The sequence below is a fragment of the Cryptotermes secundus genome, unplaced genomic scaffold, assembly GCF_002891405.2.
Source record: "Cryptotermes secundus unplaced genomic scaffold, Csec_1.0 scaffold94, whole genome shotgun sequence".
Classification (NCBI taxonomy): Eukaryota; Metazoa; Arthropoda; class Insecta; order Blattodea; family Kalotermitidae; genus Cryptotermes; species Cryptotermes secundus.
This window is the reverse complement of record NW_019737391.1, coordinates 303,605-323,939: the sequence shown is the minus strand read 5'-3', so window position 1 is coordinate 323,939 and position 20,335 is coordinate 303,605. Positions and strand designations below refer to the sequence as shown.

General features: G+C 39.0%; 1 long non-coding RNA gene across 1 annotated transcript in view; it reads left to right on the top strand.

The window, feature by feature from the left end:
- LOC117282773 overlaps positions 1 to 14,214 on the top strand; it is a 188,064-nt gene extending 173,850 nt beyond the window's left edge. The window contains exon 4 of the long non-coding RNA XR_004513634.1: positions 14,038 to 14,214. This is a non-coding gene — a long non-coding RNA (uncharacterized LOC117282773). The remainder of the gene's footprint in view (positions 1 to 14,037) is intronic.
- Positions 14,215 to 20,335: the final 6,121 nt, after the last annotated feature.

Genomic DNA, 20,335 nt, shown 5'->3' with positions numbered 1-20,335 from the left:
TTAAAAACATAGGTCACACGAACCTCAGACAATACGATTCCTGTATTGTTTACACATCGCTTTCACCTGCATAGGTTTTACATCGTCAAATGAGAAGATGAATTTCGTAATGACGATTTAAAGGGAAGAGGGCTCCGTTTGTCCCCTATTTTACTGGAAGGACTGAGAAAAACCGCGAGAATCGTTATCTGTTTAGCCTCTCTTCGACCTAAAATTTGATCTTAGGACTTCCGGAATAAGTTAGTAGTGTGAACCACTGAACCGCAATGTTCGGTAGGAATGGACCAAATGTCGTCGTTTATATAACGAAATATTGCCAATTGAACGGGCTGTACCCGCTCTAATGAGAGCATTATTTTGAATGGTGACATGGATCTGGATGCTAGTGGTTTCATGTGAATTAGATTCGAAATCTTGACCTCCAGAATGAGAAGCTAGTCACTGCACTTTAAAGGTCGTTACGCAAGTGAGATACTAGCTAATTTTAAATTAATAGTTGCTGCTGTGGTAAATTTTTAAGTAGGCCGCGCCATAGCTCAAGTGGTTAGTTGCTGGCTTCCCATCGCGGCGGCCCCAGGTTCGATCCCGGGTCTGATCAAGTGGGATTTGTGGTGGACAAAGTGGCGCTGGAGCATGTTTTCTCCAAGTATTTCGGTTTCCCCTGCCAATCTTCATTCCACCAATTTCTTCACAATCACCCTCACCTATCATCTGGGGCTGGTACAATAGGCCAGAAATGGCCGTAGTATAAGGGACTTAGTCCCACCCCACTAGCATTAAAAAATAAATTTTTAAGTTCCCGATTTTCATAACGTATCAAAAATAGTCGAACATATCTATTATTTTTCTAGGGTGAGGAGTTGTTAGCCTCACGCCCAATCCCCCAGCTTGAGTACCACCCTTGTCGGCTGTCCGCGACTGGTTATTCAGTATATTCACAGCTTTCCTCCAACCTTGAAGGGCGTCTCCTCTATCCGCAACCCTAGGACGCGCCATGTCGTGGTGACAAGGGACCCACCTAACATGGACCTACATCAGTTTGGTGTTATAATTAGAGAGATGCACCCATTTTTCCATCATAATTATACATAAAATATCACTGAAAGAAAATCTTATATAAGAAATGAGTTTTTCTTGACAAATAGAAATGCAAGCCGAATAATATACATATTGTCACGTATCATAGTAACGCGACAAATAATTAATGGGTTTTCTGATTTGATGAATCGATTTATTTGGCAATCGTCAGACGGCTCTATAAACACTAATAACACTTTAAATGGTTACTGGAACAGTAACACACAAAGTCTTCAACACTTCCGCCCTTAGATGGTCCTTGCACGAATTCGGCGAGTAGGTCTGTACCCAGTCTCTTGTTCCCGGACTGGGTCACTACTACTCCGTAGGGCTCTCAAGTATATAATGTCTTCTCTTCCTCTTCTGGTCAGTTCTCTCGACCTAAGCTGGCTTCACGCCGACAGGATATGAAACACTCCGTGCAACGGTACACTTCATGTTTTTTTTTCTTTTGCTGTTGCCATCGAAACGTGTCTTTCGTTGCTGTGTGAAAAATCGTTACCTAGTCTTTGTAACGGAAAGGTTTCCGTACGTGTCGCCTAGGAATCGACGTCTCTGTCATAACCTCGAAGACGTGTTTCAACAAGCCGTTAGCTAGCAATGAATTTTTATGTCACAATGTATTAAAAGTAATTGCTCAACAGCTTGTTTAAATATAAACCACTTTCATCTGTGAGACTGCTCAAAAATTCTCTTAAATTGATTTTTTAAGGATTCATTTATCATGTAAAAAAGTTTAGTAGACAGAGTGTATTATGATGATGTTAAACTAATTATTTCGATTAGAGGAATTATTAATAACCTCCAACTGAATCACGTAAATGACAACTACACGTATAACGTCGTTGTAGGATTTGAGGTTTTCACAGAGGTGACTATGAAGAATGTCGCCTTCTGGTATATAGCGCCGTGTACACCTTGTGTGAATCGACGTTTCGGAGGTACGTGTCTCCTCCATCTTCAGGGTAGAAAAATCCGGTAGCGAGGAAACAGCGTGAAAAGGTGGCTAGCAGACAGAGCTACCAGTCTGAAACACCCAGCTATATGAAAACAGCGGGAGGGAGGGGGAGTGGGTCACATGGGAAATAAACAGAGGAGAGGGGTGGGATCTGTAGAGATCAGGGAGGGCATGCGAGCAGGTAGTTGTTTATGTGGATACAAGGCTTTGTCTGCCACCAAGAACAATAAAAGTTGAAGGTATCTGAACACAGAGAATTTGGATGGAACTTTTGATCTAAGAGAGAAGATTAACGACGGAATAAGTAACATTATATAACGAGGCATTTCATAAGCTTCATCATACACGAAACTGTTCGCCTGATCAAATGAAGCAAAATGAGATGGGCAGGACATATAACAGGCATATGGGGTGATATTTTCACACTAAATTTTAGCCGGTAAGACTGAAGGGAATACATCTCTTTGGGGATATAAGCGTATATGAGAGGGTAATATTGAAAAAAGGACAATAAATTAATACAGTGTGATTGTGTAAACTGGATCAGGTACTTCAAAACAGGATCCAGGGGTAGGAAATTATGAATACGACAACGAATCTTCGGATTCCATTGAAGTCGGAGATTTCTTCCTCATCTCAGGGACTGTCAACTTCTGAGGACCTCCGCTCCATGAATTAAAATTGTTATTTATTGTGTTACTTGAAATTTAAAAGTTTACATCAGTTTCAGATCACAGAACAATAACAGTCTAAACTAAAACTAAACTCCGTGACCTTTAGTCTGCAAGCGAACTAAACCGACCTAGCGACCGCCGCTTGTCGGAAGTTAATGCCAACTTTTGCGGATAGAATTTGACAGTAGTAGTCTAGCCGTCCTAAAATTCTTCAGGGAAATTAATATGTACTTATTTTGATCTAAGTTCTCCTCTTATTCAATTCGTATAACGAAAATTACACCATTGGTATTGTTTGACAGCTGCGGTTTGCCTATCCTATTGTAGGATTTTTTCCTTTAGCTCATTCCCCATGCGAAAACTATGAATTTCTTATCAAAGAACAACCGAAACATTTGTGAAGCAATACAAGTTATCGTTCAGCTGTTACTGCTGTAGTCCAAACGTTCATCTACACTTTCCCCATACTCTTTCAAGGCAAGGTGAATGCCCACAGTTGGCAGGAACACGAAAAACATGCGTTGAAGAGGTTCCGGGACTCGTTCTAGAGACTTTTCGAAGACATTCCAATCTTGCTACCACTTCCTGATATTCTCGTTCATTTGTTTTTGTAGGCGTATCTTATATGTATGGGCGTCATGCCATTAACAAGATCTATAGGTCGGTATCAACCTGACGCTCGTAAGTCGGATATTAAGAGGAACGCCATTTGAAAGTAGTCTGCAGAACAGGTTAAATGTGGGGCTTCGTTTGTGCGTAACTAACGTGAGCGAATGCGTGAGAAGGAGCTATTATAGATATACACGCAGATCTGTACCTGATCTCCTCAACATGCAGCAATTCTCGAGGTCATTTGTTAGAGTTGAAGCTGTACTTCCAGGAAACATCCTTCTTCAAAATACACCGCTCGTGTTTATGAACTTGGTACAATGTACAGACAAGGGCTTGTGTTGCAGAGTTTAACAACTTCAAGTGTTTCTTATTACTTCTAAATTAAGATTGTGAAAGACTGAAGAGTGATTATGGATTGTAACTAATTTCAGTTTGAGGGTCTTATTTGAATATGCAGCCGGTTACAGTAACCTCACGGTCTAAGGGCGGCCCACACCAACTGCGTCAAGACAAACATCAAGACAGGAGACAAAAGACGCAGTATTGTTTCTTTCGTGATTTGTCAGAATGAAGCTGACGTCAGCATCATGACTCAGACCGGTGTGCGGCGGTATTCACCATCTCATTCTTTTCAACTTTGCTTCTTTCTTTGTGTCATGTCGCAGACATCGTGTCTTGACTGTTACATGTCTTGACGCATGCCAGTGTGCGGCCTATCTAAGGCATGAACTGTCTTCTCAGAGTATGGATATTTGGTGTGTGTGTGTGTTTGTGTTGTCCTGTGTTTAGGTAGAGTCCTTGCAACGGGCTGATTACTCGTCCAAGGAGTCCTACCGTCTTTGAACAAATTATTACTGACCTGAATAAGAGGCCAGGGCTCTGAATTATCTGCAAGAGCCATTGAAAAGAAAAAAAAAAAAGATTGAAGAAGCAAATGGAAGAATGTCATAATTCATCTTGCGTAACCAAATAAGTCGTCCTATTCCCATATGATTCAGAGATATTTCTCATCCGTAGTGACTCTGGAGCGACTGTAACACTGACAAGGTACCGCACCCAGGTACCGCACCCAGCAAGTTTTGTTCACAGTAAACCGATGACTATACCAAAATATCTGCAAAATTCGGAACACGACTTATCTCAACTAAATACCAATCACTGCCCTACATAACAGGCCAAACACCAACACGACTAAGAAGCATCACTGTACCCACATTGCATTATTTTACTAGTTTTATAACTGCTTGTTGTTTTGCTGTAAGAAACAGATATTTGGAAAATTTCTTTCCTTTTCAAAACATAGCTTAAGAATACCTACAAAACCCGTTACATACAATTCTGTCGAAATATATAATACGAAACCAACTCAGTAATTAAATGGTCTGTGTTTATTAATAGAATATGTAGAATCAATCACAGATGAAATCTCCTGATATTTCTAACATTTTTTAAGTTAGCGATGTAATGTCCGTGAGTTGGTTCTGACTTGTAAAGATATTATAGCCTAAATATGCATGAATCACATCGTCCTTTTTTATTACAAACTTTTAAACTTACTGTTTCTTCCAAATAATTCAATTCTAAGTTGTGTGTTGATTTTCGCTACTCAGAAATGGCCCTCTCTTAAATCACCTTCTAATAAATAGGATTCCTGTATTAATATTCTCAGTTTACCGTTTACTTCAAAGGGCCATTCTCTATTACATCTGTAAAGTGATAATCGGTTGACACGAGAGGCTTAGAATTTGGACCAAGACTGTAATTTTTGTTGAATTAGTAAAACCAAAAACACACATCAGGGTCCCTTACTATAAGCAGAAGGGTTAACTTGGTTCGGGTTTTTCGTTTAATTTTAAGCTTTCTTTAAGAAAATTCATATTTCATCAATTAGAATTCATTATTCACAACACTATTACTAGCTTACATGTCGATATATAATCCGCGAAGTTCAGTGGAGTTTACACAAGGGAAACGGAAGAGGCCGATCTAGAAGAAAAGCTCTAGATGTTTTTCGGAATATGATGGGTCCGAATATAAGCCGCAACATCTGTTATCCTGTCCGTAGTTTTCCTCAGACCCTCCAAGCAAATGATGGGATATTACCCCGATTAGGCCACGACTTATGCCTTTCATATCATTCACAGTTAACCATTCATCTTCCTGTCAGCCGACGCTATATAGTCTCGACATCAAAAGCGCGTTAAATAATTCACGAATAATATCGAGAAGAAGCCGCACGAAGAACTTTTAACTTCACTAGTTCATTCATCAGAAGACACCAGTAGCCACAGTCACCTTGTTCGCTCAAGAAGGGCTTTAGTAGCCCTGTGCTTGGATAGCAGCATCGGCGTCTGAGCTGAGAAAGGAGAAACGAATAGAAGGTGAAGCTAATTAAATTCAGACCGGAGGCAGAGAAGCTGCGCGCTACTAGGTTGCTGTTGCTGCTGTGTCGAAGTTAAGGAGCACTAAAACCTACAAAATTGTGAGCCACCGTGCCCAGCAGCAACTGATAGAAATAAGTTAGAATAATAGCTTATAGTTTTTTCTTTACTTCCTTTTAATCCTTTTTTTTAACTAGGAGACCGGCTGTGTTAAAAGGTGATGCCATAAAAATAATTAGGTCATTCAATGTCCCATAGGATTGCAGATCAGGCAATAGTTACTGTATAAAAGTTACACTTTATGTAATTCATTATAAAGGGTTGTGGTTAGTAAAGTAAAGTAAAAGTAAAGCTATCCCTGTAACAGGCCGTGAAGACCTATAGGTTTGTGAGACGTTAAGGGTCCCACATTATCTAGACAATCGGCTCAAAAATGGCGGTAAGGTTGTCAGCCTTACGCGCCGGCCGCGCTTTACTCCACAAGAAAATTATTTAATTAATTCCTGGTACTCATTTCTGTTAGAGGCTGAGTAAACCCTAGGGCCTAGTGCCGCCGGAAGGTTAGTATACTAGCCAAGTATTAAGAAGGTCTCGGGTTCGATTACAACCTTCGCCCCTATTCTTAGACAATAGTAAAAGAAAATCCATCAGTATAATAACAACCAATCACTTGGGGGATTCAAACAGTCACTCAGGTAGTCAAATTTATGTATTTTAAGGGATACGAAGGTCCATTGCTGTATTAATGAGACCACGGCACTGGTCCTTATCCTGAAACATATGAACCCAACCCACATAATCGGCACACACTATTTATTTAAGTTCTATTTTTATATTATTCTCCCGTTCATGTTTAGGCCTAAGAAATCTCTTTCATTAAGGTTTTGCGACTAAATTCTTTTGCGTGTTACTTATCTCGCCAAAGCACGTTATACACGTATTTTTCTTCTGGCTCATCCTAACAATATTTTGTGAAGAAGGACGTTAGTATGTACTCTACTGCAAAAGGCCGCACCATAGCTCAAGCGGTTAGTCGCTGGCTTTCCACTGCGGCGGCCCTGGTTCGATCCCGGATCTGGTCAGTGGGATTTGTGGTGGACAAGTGGCGCTGGGGTAGGTTTTCTCCGAGTACTTCGGTTTCCCCTGCCAATCTTCATTCCACCAATTGCTCCACAAACACCCTGACCTATCATCTGGGGCTGGTACAATAGGCCAGAAGTGGCCGCAGTACAAGGGACTTAGTCCAACACTACTAGCAATAAAAAAAAATAATACTTTACTGCACCCTCCTGTTACCCCTTTTCCCTTAGTTCCGCCCATTCTCAGAAGTACCCTGTTCTCAGACACCCCCGATCTATGATTTTATTTCAATATGAGACCAAGTTTCACACCAAAACAAAATAATACAAAGTTATAGTTGTGTAATTTTTAATCTCATGTTTTCGATATCGGGATGAAATAGTAGGTGTCATTCTCCCAATTTTATCTGTTCTTAAGTCCTTCTTAAACGTAATCGTTATTTTCTTTGCAAAACATTTGAACTTAGCTATATTTTCAAAATATATATTATCTACCTTTATGTACATTATTATTTTAACAGCAGGAAATTATGAATTTAGAGCTTGAATCCGGTTCTAAAATGAACGCATTGTGGAAGGACGTCTTATATAATTGCTTATAATAAAATAACTCATGATATTTGTGCTGAGGCTTCAAAATTCTATCGTGTAGTGGCTTCTTGAAGGTAAACACTCTTAAATGAGGTCGCGGTATTTTTTTACCTCCAAGCACTGTCTTCACTCATTGGTAGTTCGCTTAATTATATCTCTCTTTATTTCTAGAACTAAAATCATTTCATTAAAAAAGAAATGATTAATATTTCGAATGATGTAATAAATTACAAGACTAATTTTCGTAATATAAGTTCGGTTATGAACTATGCCTATAAACCCGAATATGAAAAACGCTAGAGATATCAACACGGGTTCCAGCAGCACTAATTCTTTAAAACCTTGAATTTTCTCAACCGAAATGTGATTAACTTGAAAGACTATTCGCCTTAAAGTTGTATAGCAGAGGTTAGACTTCAGCTTCCCAGGTTACTGAGCGAGGAGATACGAACCAGTAGGATGCCAGTACGAACTGGATGGTCGGTGTTCGATTCGCAGGAGAGAGAAAAGATTTTCCTCTACTCCAAAGCGTTTAGACCGGCTCTGGGGCCCACCTAGCCTACTATCCAGTGGATACCGGGGGCAAAGCGTCTGGGGCGTGAAGCTGACCATTCACATTCAGTCATTTAAGGGGTCAATATTGGTGGAGCTACACCTCCTCTCCCCATACGTCTTCATTGTGCGGCTCTAAACTACGGGGTCAACTTAATTTTTGTCTTTTATATAGACATATCTTTTTATCACTTTTAATATTTCGATCAAACACGTTATTCCAAATAATATTCTGCATACATTTCATATTTCCTTCATGCTTGCTAAATGCAGCATCCAGCAAGCATCACCTCTATTCAATGACACTAATATTTGAAGTAATAAAGAAATTAACGATTTTTAAGCCATTTCAGCGTGAAGTAACCGGCCAGATTGATGTAGCTGCGTCTCAAATGGAGACCAGATTACTAGCTATATTTACTTTTCTTGGTTTTACTCAGCCACTCTGATTATAGATTGTATCATGCCTTTGAAGTAACCTGACTTTTCGTTCCTCATACCTACGTAATTTGTTGCTTTTCTCGATCCGGAAGCCGGCTACCTTAACTGATGTTCCGTTCGGGTTTCTTTCGTCCCTCCAGAAAAGTAATGGAATGCAATATGAAATTATCATAAAATAATAATCATTTTACCGTCAACATTTATGGTAATCTCTATAAATTTCGGACCCATCTTGAGATAAGCAAATGCAGTTTACAGTTTAATATTATCCTCCCCCATTCCTCGATTCCTTGCCTTTTTCCATTAGGTTTTCATGCAGAATTGGTATATATCTCTATGTATTTATGGTTAATTGTAAACGGTCTTTCATCGGTGAAGCTACTGAAACCGGTAGTTTTAATTGTAAATATTGGCACTGTAACAGAAGTTAATTTTCATGAATAAATGATGAACACTAAAGTTGTATAGAAAGGATAAAGAGAGTTTCCTAGCAAGAAATCTCGTTGGTAACACGCAGACTCTTACAAGAATATATGACGTGATAAATTAAATGTTTTCTTAAAAAAAAAATATAGTTCTCACGCGAGGTTTCAACTCGCAACACCGGAATTACTTGGACACTGATGTGTTAAGTACCATGGACTAAAGAATTGCGCCACTGCCTACAGGAGAAAGTTCTGCAGTACACCACCGTTTCTCATTACAGTCTTGATACTGGTCTGTAGTACACACGCACGCACACACACACATGCCTTGTTCCAAAATTTAAGTTACTTGTGAATTAAAATTATTTCAGACCAGCTGGAAAGAAAATGCCGTTGTGCATCTAGCGGCTTTTTCGTGATTTATTATTTTTAGGCACTACATAATTTGTCTTCAAAATTTCTACCTCCTTAGCCCATTTTCCTTCCGTAGGCCTGCGAAATCATTACAGTCATTACATTACAAAATTTTTAACACGTTGACTAATTAAAATGAAATTTAGTATCGGCATTATGCAATTATAAGTCACTAAAATCTCGTATGATTTAAGTAGTTACGGTTATAACAACGGTAATACAAACATGGCGGTATGCGAATTGTGAGATGCGAACTATGCTAGCGACAACTCAGTCGTAGAGCCATGAAATTCTGCGTCATAAAAGGTGTACTGTTTGGGAAAATATTTGGCTTCCAATGTGATGGTGATGGTTCATAAATACTTGGAATTAAGCATCTGAAATTTCGTAATGTGAGATGTGTAGATCGCAAACATTTCTACACATTACATGTAAGGCAATGCTTGAAACATAGCGACTGTACGAAAGTTTGAGGTTATGTCCGATAAATTTTACGTAGAGCAAATCTATACTTGATTTCAGTGATTTCTTACAAACAGGAAATACCATGATGATGATGATGATGATAATTCAATTCAATTTAATTCATGTTTATTTACGTGCAATAACTTAACAGCACAGTGGCCAATTACAAAGTTAGCACGAGTATATAAAGACACAGAAAAATAATTAAACACAATACAAATATGACAGAAATAAATCAGTGAGCTTAAATCTAAAGAAGACTTTATATATATACATACATTTATGAATTATGAATTATTATGAATGTTGCTAATACTATTAGCAAGTAGATACTAAGATAAGACAACTGGGAGTGATAGCATAAAATTAGTAACAAATCTAATAAATTAATACCAATTACATAAGAAAATTAAAGTTAGCCGAATTATACACATTTGTAGTTAATGAGAACACTAATCCAGTAACACTGTAAAAGGTTTGGTACATGCTTGTAAAATATGATTCAGAGAAACCGCTCCGTCTGCAAATATGTCGAGATCTTTACCCACCACATTGGTAACAAGGGCGCACCGAGAGGGGGAACAGTGTCTTTTTGAGGGACGAACGCTAAAAGTAGAGAAGTCTCGAACATGGCAAGTAGGAACACGAATAAATAATAACAATAACAATAACATAATATATGATACACTGACAATTTCAAACAGTACAAATTTGACAACATAATTCCATCCTATGAACATCTACTCATGAGTCAAACATGCTGGTCCATGAGCTAAAATGAATTTTGTTTTTCGACTATACATTTACGTTATTTACAGCATACAGTTTGTAGAACTAGAAGGGAGTGTAACACGAAAGTAGTCTTTATGAGTTGTACTCTTCTTTCACGAAGGTCACACCACTAAAATCATTTATGAGTAATCTTCTGTTTATTTCCGTCATATATATTACATTTAATTTAACATATCAGAGATTTTGGACAAATTATATTATTTAATATGTCTTAGTGCGTATTTTTTAATATATTCAGTGGGTCATTAACACATAGTAACCGTGACTTTTGTTGTGTAGTTTAACTCTGCTGGCTGTTTACATGAGGAGCATTAGTGAAATGAGTAGAAAATTTTCAGTAGAATAAAATACGATAAGATGACTCTATTCTGGGCTGTGACTACTCTAAATTTGGAGGCGTCAGGTTTGCCCAAAATGCTGATACGTATCTACCAAACTGCATCTTCAAATTTAAAAAAAAAGAACATAATCTTACTACTCCTCACCATGAGACCCTGAAGTCTCAGATAGTTACATATTTATTATTAAAGCAGTTAATTGATTAGTTTATTAGTTAATTACTCAGTGAAGTCTAGTTATATCAGAATCCTTCCACGTTAGTGCGCCCATTACAAAATAGTAGTGGAGAAATATTGATTTAATATATTCGTTGAAGGATAAAAATAAGCTTAAAGTTAAGAGGCGGGCAAAAGTAAGAGGGATTCTGCACAAAATATGATTACGGCGAAATAAACGTAAACCGTTTTAGTTTTATTGGGTTTAAGCATGCAGTCTCTATCATTTTGGCAGAATTGCTTCCGACAGACATTTCATTCTCGCTTGTTTTAGCTTCATGGTTACCTTTGTCAACAGATCTGAACGTCAGCAGGTATTGTACAAAAGGCTCATTCGCGTTTATCGTAATTAAATCACACATACTGTAACATTCCATACGCGAATGAAGTTTGGTCTTTGTTCCCTTTATTATCAGGTTCATCAATTTTTCATTGCATTATTCAGCATAATGCACAATACATTATCGCCTATCAAATATGTTGAAACGTAATTGAAACTTATACAGGCAGGAAAAACCAGCATCAGAAATAATGATAATGTTGTATAATAGTAATCGGAGACAGTTGATATGTTTCCTCATAAATATATTTCCATACTACAAAGCAATAACGTGGTAAACTGTGCAACTGGGAATTGTACAACACAAGAATCTTGAAACATATACTAATATGCAACATAGAGAGGCAGAATTGGTACCAGTTGGATAAACTGCAAAAAAAAAAAAAATCGCTTACAGAACACATGGTTAATATCTCTCAGTTATATTAATTATTTCAAAAGGAAATATTTGCAAATCGTTGCATTTACTAAGAAAAGCAATAAATATAACAAAATATATATGTAACTAATTAAATACTAGAATATGAAGGCATATGATGGAGTGGATGCATAGATCCACATGTTCTTGACCTCTGCACTAGTTGGAGTTGAGTGGTCAGGTTCACGCCCCGACCGCTTTACCCCCTTCAGGGAAAGAGCCCACGGCACCCATTGGATATGAGTTTGGGTGGACCAGGCAACCGGTTTCTGCGACATGGAGAGAAGAGAAATGTTGCCCCTCCCGGGACTGGAGCTCCGACCGCTCGACCTTCCAGCCCGTAGCCAGTCGCTAAACTGACTGCATTATCCCGGCTTAATATGTTATACAGACCTATTGCAAAACTTAATTTAGCATATAGATTATACCTCGTAGGGATGTTTCTCTATGCGCCTAAGCGACAACATATATCACTGCGCCATAGTTCCTTTAAAATTGACAAGTTAACAAATCTCTTTGTCTCTATGGCCCTAGAGTCCTTGTGGACCTTGGCCGCTTTTTTAGTTTCGTAATCCTATATACAGAGTCGGTAGGTCTCCTTGGACGGGGGATCAGCCCCTTTGCAAGGCCGCTACCTCCACACAGAACAGCACAAGCACAGAATAAACCCACACAGACATCCACGATTTGGGTGGGATTCGAACCCACGACACCAATGTTCGAGCGGGTGAAGTTGGTTAATGCCTTAGACCGCGCGGCTACTGTGATCGGCAAGTTAGAGTCATTATGCTAATTAAATGTGTCGCTAAAGTAACGCACTCAGCGTAACTAAGTAAAATTCAGTCGAGACCATAATTGTAAAAGTGACAATCATTTAAGCCTCTGTGGTTTAATCACAATCTTGAACAGTTTCAGATGTGTCTCTCGCAGACGCTATGTTACCAAATAATACATAGTTTAGCGAAGCCCACAAATTTGTTAACTAGACGGGCCGGTTGCAGCACAACGGTCTGATGACTTGCAGTTGCTACTGAGGAAGGAATGCGCGGCAGAGGTGTGAAAACTGTGGAGGAGAAGGCGAGGACCTCCCAAAAACCAGCAACTCACCTTCCTTAACGATGGGGCCGATCCGGGTCTCTTGTCTGTGTGATCATGACGTCTGAGTCAACAAAAGTGGGGGCTACGCTTAGTCCAAATTAATGGACACCAAGTTCTCCGTTGTGAAATTTTCTGGCATTAACGACAATTACAAATTCTTTAATTTTTTTTAATAGACACATGTTGTTGTGTTGACGAAATTGGTTGTGTGCCAATTATGAATTCTGACTTTCTGGAATCAGGAAAATCATGTCTTGGGAGTGGGTCTCAGAAGCAGTAATAGTGAAATTCACTTCGAAGAAATGAAACGTTATTTATTCATTCTCCATATTCATCTGTACTGCTGTAAACGTGTGTCATAGGCTACAGTGGCATTCTGCATTTATAAATCTAACTTTCATCTTTAAGGCTCTGGTAAAAACCAGGGAAATTATTGAACTTTATATAACTTGTGCACTTTGAGAGGGTGCCGATCACACTGGCCGCGCGGTCTAAGGCATGAAATGTCTTCTCTCGCTCGAACACTGGGATTGTGGGTTCGAATTCCACCAAAGGCATTGATGTTTGTATCTTTTATTTTGTGTTTGTGCTGCTGTGGAGCTGATTCCTCGTTCAAGGAGTCCTACCGACTGTGAATAGGATTGATAAACTGAAAAGCGGCCAAGGCCTAACAGAGAACTGTGGAGCCACAGATAGATAAATAGATAGGTAGATATAGATAGGTAGGTAGGTAGATAAATAGACAGAGACAGACAGATAGGTAGATAGATAGATAGATGGATAGATATAGATAGGTAGGTAGATAAATAGACAGACAGACAGATAGGTAGATAGGTAGATAGGTCGTGATAGGTAGGTAGGTAGATAGACAGATAGATAGGTAGGTAGGTAGGTAGGTAGATAGACAGATAGAAAGGGGTCGTTAAATTAACCAAACAACAAACAGTTTCTTCCTCCCGAATACTGTCATGGTGCCCAAATCATTGCACCGGCTATCCTACATGACATCTGAGAACAGATCCACTATGAACATTATTTTTTCTGCTTATAATAACATTAACCTTTAAAAGAATATCGGGGTGAATGGACAGTTCTTGTACTTGTATCTGTAAGAAATGCCGAAGCTAGATGTTTAGTTTTTACTTCTGTAAATTTATTTGTTGCAGTCTGCTGTGTCTGGCTGGCCATTAACAGCGAATGGTTTTTAATGCCATCTGGAGGGAAAAAGGAGAATGAGAAGTAACAGCTGACATACACTAGGCTGGGGAAGTTTGTGTGAATGCAGTCTGATTCCGGACAAAGTGGAGCGCGTCACTAGTCATAACGAAATGGGAGCAGAACTGTTAAAGGTAAATAAATGAGCGTCGTACATTGTTTCAGTTAAATGGACGGTTACTTCAGTTGCTGCCTTTACGTGTTCTTTTTTAATGCGCCATATTTTACATGCTCTGTGGTCAGTGAAACTCTGTTAGAATCAATCTCCTTACTCCACGCTACATTCTGTTTCATAAAGAGAAGTAGGTCCATTCTTGAACTTTTAAATCAGCCTTACAACCTCCTTTCAGATGTATGTTGTTACAACGGAGACGTGATTTATATGGTTGCAAAAGCTGATTCTATTGAACATACACTGATCTTACAAGTATTTCAAACTGCTTCCCAGATATTCTAGAGTCAGGTTTAAAGCTGATGTCGATAAATCATGTGAGTCAGTATAACACAATAGATATGCCTATAAAAAGGCCCCAAAGCCCCAACATTCTCGTAGTTTTAAGTATACGCCTATAATTAAAGTTCTGTGAAATAGTCTAGAACAATTTTAACCACACAAAAATTAATTTTTCATCTTTACAGAAACACATTTTGAAATAGTAAGGTGATATCTGAGACTTTAAATTTTTATTCATCTTATGCTTTCGTTTATATTTGGTAAATGCATGTCTTTTCGCAATCATATTTGTAGTAGGCCTCACTTACTCACTCAAGGAGATGGTCCCTTCTTGAGAAGCCGCCAATTCTGCAGCTACTCAAGAATTTCCCAGCATTTTATGGAACCCGAAGGTTCATTACCGTGTTAACAAGAGCCCTCCAGCGGTCCCTATCCCGAGCCAGATCAATCCAATCCATACCATCCCACTCTATCTCTCTAAAATCCATTTTAATATTGTCCACAAGCCTGCACCTTGGTCTTCCCAGTGGTCTCTTTCCTTCTGGCTTTCCCACCAATATCTTACATGTTTTCTTCTTCTCCTCCCTTCGTGCTACATGTCCTACCCATCTCATATTCCTTGACTTGATCATTCTAATTATACTTGGAGAAGAGTACAAGTTATGAAGCTCCTCATTATGCAGTTTTCTCCAACCTCCTGTGACTTCATCTCTCTTCGTTCCGAATATTCTCCTCAACACCTTGTTGTCAAACACCTCACATTTTCTTTAGTCTAGGTCGTTTATCCAGAGGATTCGTCCAGTTCCAAGGCTTTTTGAACATTTTCGTTATAAGCCTATTTCTTTATGGTGAGGAGTTGTTAGCTCCACACTCAACCCCCAAGGTTGAGAACCACCCCTTATCGGCTGTCCGCGACTACTTATTCAATATATTCGCAACTTCCCTACATACCTGGAGGTCGTCTCCTCCATTTTTCTGAAGCTGTAGTGTATGCAGTCACTACACGCACTGGGTAAAATTNACATACCTGGAGGTCGTCTCCTCCATTTTTCTGAAGCTGTAGTGTACGCACTGGGTAAAATGGAGAAGCAGAGAAGTAAGCTACCACCTGACAGACCCATGCATCAGGTTGGCGCCTTGTGTTGTCACAGCACTGAAAGAAATCCGAAACTGTAATTTTCAGATTCACTTTGTTTAGGGGAAACTCGGAAAACACGGCCGGACACGTAACTGTACTCATTGTGTTTGCGCATGCGTGGGCATTTGCTCTCGTGTGCGCATGTTTGTACACATATGTGTAGGCAAACACACACGCACACGCACACACGTTGTCACCAAATTTCAGTAAATTTAGTCGAGTTCAAAGTGTACTAAGTTTGTACAAATAGTGTAAGTCTGAGTTAAGAAAGAGCTAGGAATTGTTTTCCAGATGCTGCGTTTTTCTGATTATCATAAATTTAGTAAAAAGAATATGTAATTTCGAAGATATTTTTAGTTTCTAGAGCAGCCGCGCCGTTATCATCTCCAGTATCTGCTGGACTGTACTACGTGGATATCAGAAAAATACGTTACTGAAGAAGACAGCAAAGCTTTCAATATGCGTGCCTCCCATTCGGCTTATGCAACATTTCATTTAGTCGGACGGTGTTGATCCGTCAGTTTATTTGTATAATATAACAAATTTTAATTATTTTCAAGACTCACGTACTCTTTATTTTTATGAAGACGTAGTAATAATTCCTTTAAATTCGACACGTAAAAAGACCAGATATATTTAAATTAAATGTGGGCACGCGGTAGCGTAGTTGGTTGAGACAATATGCTACAAGCAGGAATGTCGCGGTTTTGCGTCCCGATGATGTAATTTAATTTTTTTCAATTTACCTAATCCTTTCAGCCTCACTATGGCCCTGGAGTTGACTCAGCCTTTAACAGAAATGAGTACCAGGAATCTTCTGTGAAGTAAAATATGCATTCGTATATATTTATTTATTTTTATAATTTGCAAATGTTGAAGCGCGCCATTTTGTAGAATTCAAGTTACACGACGCAGTTTAAATTAATCATGTTTAGTTCTTTTCTATTTGTACTTGTCATAAATCTCGCTGTTCATTACTTTAATGAATTCAGCAGTGGTCGACATTCGATGACAAAAGGTCTCATGAAACGGTAAATGCGAGAAATAAATGTAATAAATCTTTACAATAAAATTAAAAATTTTCTGTAAATAATATATAGATCTCTACATTGAAACAATATTGAGAACATGAACCATAAATGGAGTGGGAAAAAATACAATGTTCAGTAGTAAAACCAGAAGAGATAACTGGGAAGAACAAAGTGTCATTTAAAATGGGAGCGTAGCATTACAATGCATCATAAAAGGAGATGAGATTGTAAATTGGTTTCACACGGTTGAGGATAGAGTCCAGTTGATGGCTCCTGTGAACTCAGTAAATAAAGAAATTTGGGAATCAGCAAAAAGTGTAGAATTTTATGACCAACTGAATTACAGTTACCACCTCAAGAAAGGCTCTGCTCCATGGAATAGCTATCAGAATTTGCTTTAAAAATATTACTATAAGCCTGTCTATAGTTGTTTGATATTTGTATGAACGTGTGGATGGCTCTGAACGCATTGTACCTTTACAAACGTGTATTTTCTTACTCCACTTGCGAATTTTTATAAGTGGCACTGAAATTTGATTACGAAGGTAATTATATAGGCACACATCCTCAAAGCCCTTAGAAACAGATGTAACTACTGAAGCGATATTTTGAAATGCGAATTTCCATTCGTTTTATGTAGAACTTCTATAGGTTCACTGTTACTAGTAATTAATTAAAGAAAAGGGAATCTTCAAGTGACACTAACTTGCGTTTCGCTCGTCATGTTACGAGTATCACGACATGTCTTTGAATCCGGCGAATGACTCACAGTCATGACATTCTGTAAAAAATTATCCAGAGATTTTGCGATCTACAAATTATATTTACTTTTTTATGAATTTGTTTTTCCAAGTCTCAAAGCTGTACAAGTATTTTCTCCATAAAACGGAGTGTCTGCAATGAAACTGCAGCATTTCAGATGTATTAAAGATTTATTGTTTCGTTGAAACAATCTTACGGAATACGTATAGGGTCGATTTTCTTATAGTCAGTAATAGGATTTACTAATAAGGATATGACATAGCAACAGTATGTTTCATACTGCAATGTAATATCAGAAATGGAGCTGATTGACGGGCCGCCTAATTAGATACATAACTAAACAAATGAATTATAGCTAATTCCCTTAATTGTACCAATGCTCATTATGGCAAATAAAAACAACAGAAAAGAACTCCGTGGTTTTAGTCCGTAAGGGAATTATGACGACAGAGCGACGGCCGCTTTGTCGGCGAAGTTAGTGTCAACTTTAGCGGATAGAGGGTGTGGCGTGGTCAGGCAACGAATCCCCACAGCTGTTAATTTCGGTTTTCTAGACCGGATATTATGAAAAATACTAAAATTTATTATTGAACCTATATTAACTAGCTTCATCATATTCATAAATATCACATCTTAAACCACTAGAATTTAGTAGATGATTCCTTGGTGTTCTAGATGAGGATTTTGCGTGAATTTTATCCACCAAAATGTACACGCATTTTTTTTTTTTCATTTTACATTTTCTCAGCCTTCTTCTCTTCCTTAATAGAATTCCTTACAATTGACAGACTAATTATATATATGTAAACATAACGCAATTTTGTCTTTTCGTAGTCAGGTTATTTCATTGATATTGTAGCGTGTAGAGCAGTTACTATGCAGCGACACCAACATAAGCAAATACACCTGACCCGCTTCTAGGCAACTGCTCCGTAAACACGTTTCCATGGTAACGGATACGCATGCAACAATAGAGTTATTTTTGGAGACGGTATGTTGTACGCGTCCTGTACCAAGGAAGTATAAGGAAGACAACTGAGGCAAAAAATTCAGTTCTGTACAGGATACTATGAAGAAAATTTCATTCGGAAGGGAGCCGTTGTTCAGAGGGGAATTGAGCCCGAAAACAGAGGATTAGCTATTGTTAGAAGCCGTTATCAGGTACCTACTAGTGAAGGCATTGCGGGATGGAAAAGACATAGCATGTGCATTAGTGATGTGTAAAGTGTGGGAATTAGAGATGCCGCTGTAATTACTTGTAGCTCAGAGATGTGTGTATAAGTGGTCAATAAATCCAACATCCAATCTAAAACCCCGTCGAGAGTCACTCATACATGCGACAATATATATTTCCAGTATATTTTGTTTTATGATAGGCTGCTGTTTTCAGTGAGGAATATCTATTAAACGGATATTATAGGGCGTATTCATTATTAACATCATTCTTCGCATTTCGTCATAATAAGGGACAGTTTTCATAACCATACAGGAAACGGTTATTATTCTAATTTGTACAATTTTAATTTTCGCCGATCAGATATTTCGCGTTAGCAAATTACGTTTTAAACATATTCGCATATTTGGTGTGTGTCTAGAGCCGCGCCATAGCTCAAGCGGTTAGTCGCTGGCTTCCCACCGCGGAAGCCCGGGTTCGATACCGGTTCTGGGCAAGTGGGATTTGTGGTGGACAAAGTGACGCTGGGACGGGTTTTCTCCGAGTACTTCGGATTCCCCTGCCAATCTTCATTCCACCAAATTCTCCATCATCATAATCACCAGGGGTAGGCTACAATAGGCCAATCAGTGGCCGTCGTGCCGAGCGGACACAGACTCCACCCCCCCACTAAGCGAATTAAAAAAAAAAAACTTTAGTGTGTGTCTACGGCTTGTACCGCAGTGCGGTGTCGTGTGTAAACAGAGGCCATGTCATGATCCGATTCTGATCTGTGGATATCACAGACTCATCCTTCGGGATTAAAGCGAGCTGGGTGATTAGATTAACAAGCATCTCGAACAACTTCCGACGCCAAGAGAGTTTGGAGCTGTATCTCCATTCCTAATACATCTTCATATTGGTGCTTAATTAATTGTTTTTCTACGGAAATTATGAGAAAGCCGCGTTGTAAGCAACAAGGGGGTCTGTTAGCGTCGGTAGTTGTTGTCACAGCGTAATCCTGAATTATGTCTTCACAAAAACGTGGCTGGTTGTCATGTTTTCCCACAATCGCATCACACCCTTAACCCTCTGCAACTTGCTCATCATCGAACATTACTGCCGAGTCAGCGCAGTGCCGCCATGTTGCATTCTTTAGCAGAAGCAACGTCAGGTATGCTGCAGGTAGAGTCTGGTACATAGACGGATTCCTACATTAACACGGCTCATATATACGTACACAGGGCAAGGAAGTGGGTTTTATACGTCTGGGGAAAATGTAACACGAGAGAATTCAACCTTTATCCACATCCAAGGGCCGCGCCTTAACTCAAGCGGTTAGTATCTGGCTTCCCACTGCGGCGGCCCGGGTTCGATCCCTGGTCTGGTCAAGTGGGTTTTGTGGTGGACAAAGTGGCGCTGGGGCAGGTACAATAGGCCAGAAGTGGCATCAGTACAAGGGACTTAGTTCCCACCCCACTAGCAATAAGAAAAATATATACGAGTACAATTATTCCTATATTATCAGAAGAGGTTTGAAATCACGTGTCATGTAACAGGAGCTTTAACGGAACATATTTCTGTATACCGTGTCTGAATCAACAGTAAGAATTTCTTAGCAGTTTTTATGGGATTCTGTTACTGTAATATTTCAGTGAAGTGGCCGAGCGGCCTAAGGCATGAACTGTCTTCGCCGGCCCAAACCCTACGA